Genomic DNA, 7,763 nt, shown 5'->3' on the forward strand with positions numbered 1-7,763 from the left:
ACAAAACAGCAATCCTTGCTGTTTGTGTGTTTTCTATTGGCAAGCCATATGTTCTGGAGCCTTTACAAAGCTCTTTCCTTTCTAAATGAAAAATGCGCACCCAATGTGAGTTTTCAAAAACGTTTTCAATTCGCTGTGATAGAGGTCCAGCAAAAAGAAAACAGTTTTGAAAGCTCACATTTTTTGTGTCTGAAATAAATAAATAAAATGTTTTGTAAAGGCAACAAACCACACAGGTTTATGTTTTGCGGGGTACAATGCACATATTGGACGGGGGCATATTGAAAGAGGCATGCAAAGATTTCAGAAAAAAAGCTCAAAGTGAGTGAGCTCTTTTTAGCCAGGAAGCACGCTTACAGAGCAGGAGCACAGAGTCAGAATCCCAGGAAAAACAAAACCTTTGTCAAAGTTTGCGTTCGGTGAGCGCTTTCTGGTCACTAAACAAAATGCCATTTTTTGCTTTTCTAATCAACTTTATTTTTGTTTTGTGACCAGAAAGTGCTCACCCGATGCTAACTTTCAAAACGTTTTTTTTTTGTTTTGCAGGCACCCTGACTCCATGCTCATGTTTTGTGTGTGTTTTGGTTTTTTGACTGAATTGCTTTTATAAAATGTTTAAATGTTTATTTTAAAAAAAAGCTAATTAAAAGGCCAACAACTGTGCGTGTTTTCATCCAAAAGCAAAAAAAAACGAGCAGCGAGGAGCGAAGGTGGTCGGGGGGCTAGTCATGGGGAGATGTAGGATGTAATGAAATGCCAGCAGTGAAGTGTGGGAGGTGTTGGGCCTGGGGAGGAATGGCACAGGCAGATTAAGTGATTTAGGAATATAATTAAAATTAAGTAACTCTGCAGGCAGGGGATCGACAACAAGCTTGGAGGAGATAACGTTGCCTCTGGCTCAAAAGCACTTGGAGCAACAGGGAAAAAAAAGTCCCTGACAAAGATACTATAATGGGACAAGTGGAAGGCTACAAGTACTAGGGGCATGCTCCGTGGGAGTAGACAAAGGAGGAGAAGGTGGGACAAATTGGAAAAGTTAGCCACTTAGAAGCAAGGATTTTTAAAGGACAGTGACATAAACTAATGAGAAGCAGTGGGCGGAATTGAAGTCTACAAAGAAGTATATACTAAAGTATATACAAGAGGTCTCGAAGGCTCGACCTAAAAAGGCAGACAAAGTGTTTTTAGAGCACAGAAATGCCCACTTTCTAGAAGTGGCATTTCCAAAGTATTACTGACAAAACTACTTTTACCATGGGAATAGGTTTGTCAGGATGAATTCAATGATAGGAAACTTGAAGAGGCTGCTCCACTGCAACCCACTATAGCAGCTGGGATTCATTGCACTTCCCCCATGTTAACCTATGGCAGAGCAGCTCTCATATGTAGTGAAAAAACACATGGGTATTGTTCACTTTCTGGGCTTACGTGCCTTGCCCACATACAAGCCTGCACTGGCAGGCTGGACACGTGTTTAAGAGCACCACAGGTGCAGTTGATCACCCTGCTAAGACAGGCAGGATCCGTTTAAAAAAACTGAAGAGGGGGGGGCAAGTGTGCAAACACAAGCCTGCTATGGCAAGCTGGATACATGTTTAAACACACCATTGGCACAAGTGTGCACATACAAGCCTGCTATGGCAGGCTGTATGCATATTGAAAACATCATGAGTGCAGGTGCGCACAAGTCTGCTATAACAGGCTGGATACATGTTTAAAACCACTATGGGTGCAAGTGCGCACACACAAGCCTGCTATGGCAGGCCGGTCACATGTTTGGAGCACCAGTGGGCATGTGTGCCACACTGGCCAGCACCACTTCCTAATATACAGAGGAAGGCGCATGTGCACTTTCACATTGTACATACAGTAGGGAAGTGCCCAAGGCCCTAAAGCCACTAAGGGAGAATCAGCAAACCCTATGGGAAGAGCCAATCCTCTAGGAAAGGAAAAGCCATGTGGAGGTTCTTTACTACTGAGGCATGGGACACATGTGTATCTGCCCACCGTTCCATCTACCACCTCCTTTGCCCTTCAAGGGGTGTTCTAAGGGTAGCAGAGGACGTACTCACGAATGGCTACAGAGTTAGAAATGCCAACCTCGGTACCAGCGCAACTGCGCTTCCACAGACCTGTACTGTCATGCCAGATAGGTGCTTGGCAGGCTATTCAAGTGGGTGGCAGACTCAGTGCAATGTCCCACTAGTAGCCAGGTCTGTACTTGCCCCAGGTATGAGGTGTACCTTTTTACAGGGCACTCCTGGGTACCGCACCTAATCCAATCACAGTGCAGGAAGGAGACATTGTGCTGCATGCAACTATCCAGGGACATTATGTAGATTGGAGCAGGTGGCAAAAGCAAGAGAAGAACCGGAGTTACCCTGGGGTTTTGGACTAAAATATTATCTGAGGGGACTTTGAAAAACTGGAGTGAGCACTTAAATGAAGCCCTCCAGATTTTGAATAACAGACCCTTGACAAAAGCTGAAACTGCCCTGATGCAAATGTTAGCCCTGATACAATCACATGTGGTCACCAATACCATTGTGTACTGGGAAATAAAACCTAGAGCTTCAGCTCCTTACAGAGCCACACCAGAAACTGCAGGTCTTCACCTACATGAATACAAAATTGCCCAACTTGTTATAAATCCAGTGTATGGAGGTTTGGTGAGGAAGGGGAATGCCCCAGCCCTTCTGACAGTACACGCAAAAGGAGGTTTTGGCTCAATTGGCAAAAACCCTTATGCTAAGGTGTGGATGAAATCCCCAAATGGCCCTCCAGAACCTGCAGAAATTATAGCCAAGGGCCTTAATAACGATCTGCTGCTCATAAAACAAGGAAAGGAAAAAGGGGAGCACATTTCAGATGACAAATGTTATTTGCAAGAAAGATCGTACTTGTTTCTTTTACAAATCATACTACGACTTGCCTCTGACCAGGAGTGTGCTGTGAGGTCTCCCTTCAGGGCGTGTGCGTGTGGGGCCGGGGGAGGGAGAGCACCCCCAACCTGAACCTGATTGATCAACCACGTCGCGCAACACATTTACTGCATCTGAATGACAACATTTGGATTCATTTGGCACTAACTGTGCTTCACAGATCAGAGTTCTGCATGGGAATAATGCAGAGTACCATGGATGTTATATCAACCAGTTTGATTGCAATTCTACTGGAACTAACAAACGGCTTGTTATCACCTGATGACTGCTGCCTGTTACATTAAGCGTGGTTAAGTTGCCAGTTGGCTGACTATTCTCGTATGGAAACCTCACTTTTACTTACATTCCAGCAAACATTAGAGGTGGACCGTGTACCTTTACATAATTAGGACTCATGAGTTTCCATCTAACTCTATACCAACTCGTTATCCTAGAGAGAGTTATTTTCCCAAATAGAATATATAAGCTTCAGTCTTTTTATTGTAGGTGTGCCTGGTTTAACTGTTTAAAATATTAATCCCACTTCCATTGCTTTATAGTGATTGCTCTTGTCATTTCATTATGTCGCTGTGCACAATGCATACCTGATTTGCTTGTAATGTTTTTTTTGTTTTTTTTAAGAAAAAAAAAAAAGAAGTTGATTTTAGGATTATAAGGGATGAGTCATTGGTCAAAAGGGTGGAATGTAATGATATGTGAGTTTTGACCACTGACTCCATGCTGCACTTAGCCTAGCACTACACTGTCACATTTGTGACCACCAACTTCATTCTGCCTACTGACTTTATCTTAGCATTAGACACTGCCACGTTAAAAGCTGCAAGTGATTTTCCACGTTGTACAGTGTGCTCTGTCTTGTTTTCGTGTATTTTTTTCCCCACCAAGGGCATAGGCTGATAAGAATGTACTGAAACGGCAGGGAACGGACTTGTTTTGGATTATCACCTTGGGATTGTGGCCACGCCCGACGTGTTATTTTCAAAGCAGGCCTAATGCAATCAGCATTTTTTAAATAATAAACTTCTGCAGGGAGAGGGAATTTCTAGAATCTTCCTCTCTTGTTTGTTCAAAGTATAAGAGGCCGAGACCAGATGGACCGGGACAGAGAGTGTTTGCAGGTCTCAGGCACATCCAGGGCGCTGGAGTGCGCCGTCCTTCCTGCAAGGATAACTGATCTCTCTCTTCTCTATCGATTCTGGGATCTGGTGATTTGATGCTGATTATGAGAAAGATTAGGGAGTGTTGCCCTTGCCTCATGGTGATGCATACTTTTTAATTCATTATTTGCTTTGCATTATAATATAGATACATATATTTGCTGTGCATTTTGCAGTGGAGAATCATTTATACTTTATTGCTGTGACCAGTTTTTTTAAACGTGTGCTTTCAACATGCTAATCTCACTTTAGGAACCGTGCGTAGTGAAATAATAAATGTCTTCTTTGGACTAAGAAGAGCATTCCAGAGATTTTTGTCAGTGCATGAGTGTTTCAGCTCAGTCATTAGTGAAGCAAAACAGTGTTTCTGCAGACACGGTGCCGATCTTGCATGATGCTGTATGGGAGTGTTTTGATGGACAAGAGTAGGTCGGTCATGTAGACTATATCAGTCATGTTTCCATGCTGTGGCAAGGACCAGAGGTGCACTCTCATGTTTTGTCTCTGTCCTCTTGAGTAAATTGAAGAAATATGCAGCAACAGACAGGACACTTAGCATTAGATGCTGGTGCGTGGATGAATAATATAAAAGTGTGAGAGTGCAGTGTAGTCTATATAGAAAGTGCTTTGGTATTGTGTTTATGACAGAGACTGCTCAAGTCATGTTCCTTAAACATGTAGTTTCATGCGTGCGTGGTTGTTCGAAAAAACAGTGAAATTAAACGCGATTGCACTTGCATGAGGATACCTACCATCTTTGAAGTGATCTGTATCATGGAAAATAAACTGCCCTAATTGTGAGGCACAGAAGGTGCCTAGAGGTAACAGACAGCTGCTCTTGGGAGGAGCATTCTTCCATGTCCTTAATCCTGTGAAGTCTACACAGCAGCAACAGAAGAACAACTCTTAAGAATGGGCATTACGCAACTACCCCTGGTACTTACTTTTAAAGGTCTACCTTTGAATGACGGACCACGACAAATGTTGTTCCCTCAACCCCCTATTTGTCAGTACTTGACCCACATGTTGTTCTCCATACAGGCTTATCCCTCACCTCCTACATGTACTCCAACATAATTTTCTTGTTTCAGTCTTCAATGTCAAGGCCCACAGTAAACAGAGATGTCTCGATGTCTACCTAAATTCCACTACACACTTTGAACACTACCCTACAGCAGCAACGCTCCTTAGCACCCACTGCATTTGCTTGCATTGTATGCCCTTTCACAAACACTCACCTCTGATATGTCTATGCCCCCTAACACCAGCCTGACGATATGCACCCACACACTCCAGGGCCCCTACATTGTGTAAGCTCCTACACACCGTCTATGCCTCTCATTGGAACTATACCACTCACGCCCCCAACCCAACAGACACAACCTATGACCTGATACCCACAAAGATCCAAACCTGTCAACTGCCACCCGTTAACCACCTAGATCATTAATTTCCCTAATGGCTGCTATGCCACCTTAAACGAAGTACAAACCTGGACACTCCTTCTGCCCTATAACACCTTATAGGCTCGATGGCACCCCCATGCCATTCTAAATGCTTATAAGCCTTCATGACACTTCCCATGCTTCATGATACCCTGCACGCCCACTGATTCTTTCTGTTCCTTTTAGACCTCATGTCCACTGCTACCCAACGGCCCAGTACTGATGTCCTCGGTGCTACCTACCACCATCTATGCTCCAGAGGACATCCAAGCTACCAGACCCATTGCAGACACCCTCTTTTCCCACCATTCAGGAGTGCAGCAGAGCCACGTGAACTCACAACAATCAGGCGGCATGGCAAGAACATTGTTTGTGGGACAAAGGAAAATATAAAACAGCAGCAGAAAGCACTATAAAGTTAAAGATCGAATACGATAAGGAGATACCCCAGGGTTGTGTGTGCTGATACAACAGGAAAGTAATTATGTGCGACTCGGGTAAATTAAGGGGGCACTACGGGGGCATAGCTGCAGTGGGGTGGTTTGCACCCCTCACCCCCGGGAGAAGTAAATAGTTGGATAGAGGTGTTTTCAGTCGGGTAATATGAAGTATCTGTCGAATTTCACTGGGATTTGTACATGTCCACACTGACAATATCTACACTCTCGCGTCCATGTTTCGAACGTCTTAACAAATTTTAGTTTGAAAAATGTGGCGATTTAAGTACCCCTAACAATCTGCACTCAAGCTTTCCACTGCCCCTTAAGCTCCCCTCATGTGCTGCTTCTCACAGCGTGTTCTAACAAAATGGCCCAGCGCGATTGTTGGGAATCTTGAAGCCTCCACCCCGCCCCGATCATACTGATAAACTATACGCCCCCGAGTACGAGTCACGAGGGGTCCCTGTCGGTAATATGGGAAGATCCAACCTAGAATCAAAATCAAGTTGTGAACATCAGCTAATCATGATAAAAGCCGGAGTCGCTCGAAAAGAAAGCATAAGAGTTCGCAAGACGGCGCAGAAGACTTACCTTTGCACCCTGACAGTCTTCGCCTGTTGCAGCTGCGTTTTCTTCAGCCAGTCTTGTCGCTATGGAGCGTTGCTGGCTCCAGCAGTGGTGGAAGGGTTCTGCAATGAGGCTCCTTAAAGGGTCTTTGAAAATCTTCCGGGGACTCAGCCGAGACACAACGGGAAAGAAGTACTGCTGCCTGACGGAGAGCCAGCAATAAAAAAAAAAACAAGCTCAGGTCTCGGTTGTTTGCTCAGGCTGATAAAAATGACGAATGGCTACAAAAACCCGTTTGTGGGGTGGGGCAACCCGTAATTCGATTAGCTATATATGTTATCGGCGGTCTTCATGCATATTATTTAGTCTTTCCACACTTTTCGGTCGACTCCAAATTTCCTTTCTCTTTCCCTTGCTTATCGTTATTAGACCTCAACAAAACTTGATGCGTGACTTAAATGCAAACTATGCGCCATTTGTAGTAAGCAAGAAATCCCTTGAATAGAAGGATGACAATGAGCCTCTTTGAAAATAAAGTTTAGGATTTAAAGTGAAGGGCTTCCTTCAGTTTTAAAATAGAAGAGTTAAATAATTGTCTACAAGGCACATACAAACAGAGGATAGGGCCAATGTCATGCAAGACAATATTTATATTTAACATATTTTTATGGTGACTTTCTAACTGATATATTGAAAAGGCTAGCTCACTTTTGGCTCAAATCTTGTACCATGATTTGAGAAGCACTAGTAGTCAAGGTGCTCATACCCCCCACCCCTCCAAACGGCCCATTCCCGGAAATACTAAATGATAGTACATGAGTCAGTTTCTTGATTTGGGAAATGTTGGCGGAAGATTATTAACATTGGTTTATAGCATGGTTACCCGTACTTTTATAAGGGCCATAAATCATTGTGTCATATCACATATGGCATGCAAATAATAGGCCTTGAAATGTCATATATCATATTGTCATCCATGAGATTCAAAGCCCATGAGTTCATAGCTTACGTTTTGTACATTTGGGTCATAATTCACTTTTGACATATTAACAACCCCATAAATTGCTGACATCTGCATATCACATGCCCATCAATCACTTTGCCATAAATCAATCCGCGCGCTTAGTTCTTTGGGTATCTTGCCCCTTGGTGTTGGGGTATTCCTATTTTATTTGTAGGAGGGTACTATGTTTTTTTAGGCTTAACTCGCTA

General features: G+C 43.6%; 1 protein-coding gene across 1 annotated transcript in view; it reads right to left on the reverse strand.

Moving 5' to 3' along the window:
- LOC138304187 (sulfotransferase 1B1-like) overlaps positions 1 to 6,981 on the reverse strand; it is a 341,978-nt gene extending 334,997 nt beyond the window's left edge. The window contains exon 1 of the mRNA XM_069244035.1: positions 6,576 to 6,981. The gene's annotated coding sequence lies outside the window, so the exon portion shown is untranslated. The remainder of the gene's footprint in view (positions 1 to 6,575) is intronic.
- Positions 6,982 to 7,763: the final 782 nt, after the last annotated feature.

This window comes from Pleurodeles waltl, chromosome 7 (assembly GCF_031143425.1).
Source record: "Pleurodeles waltl isolate 20211129_DDA chromosome 7, aPleWal1.hap1.20221129, whole genome shotgun sequence".
Taxonomy (NCBI): Eukaryota; Metazoa; Chordata; class Amphibia; order Caudata; family Salamandridae; genus Pleurodeles; species Pleurodeles waltl.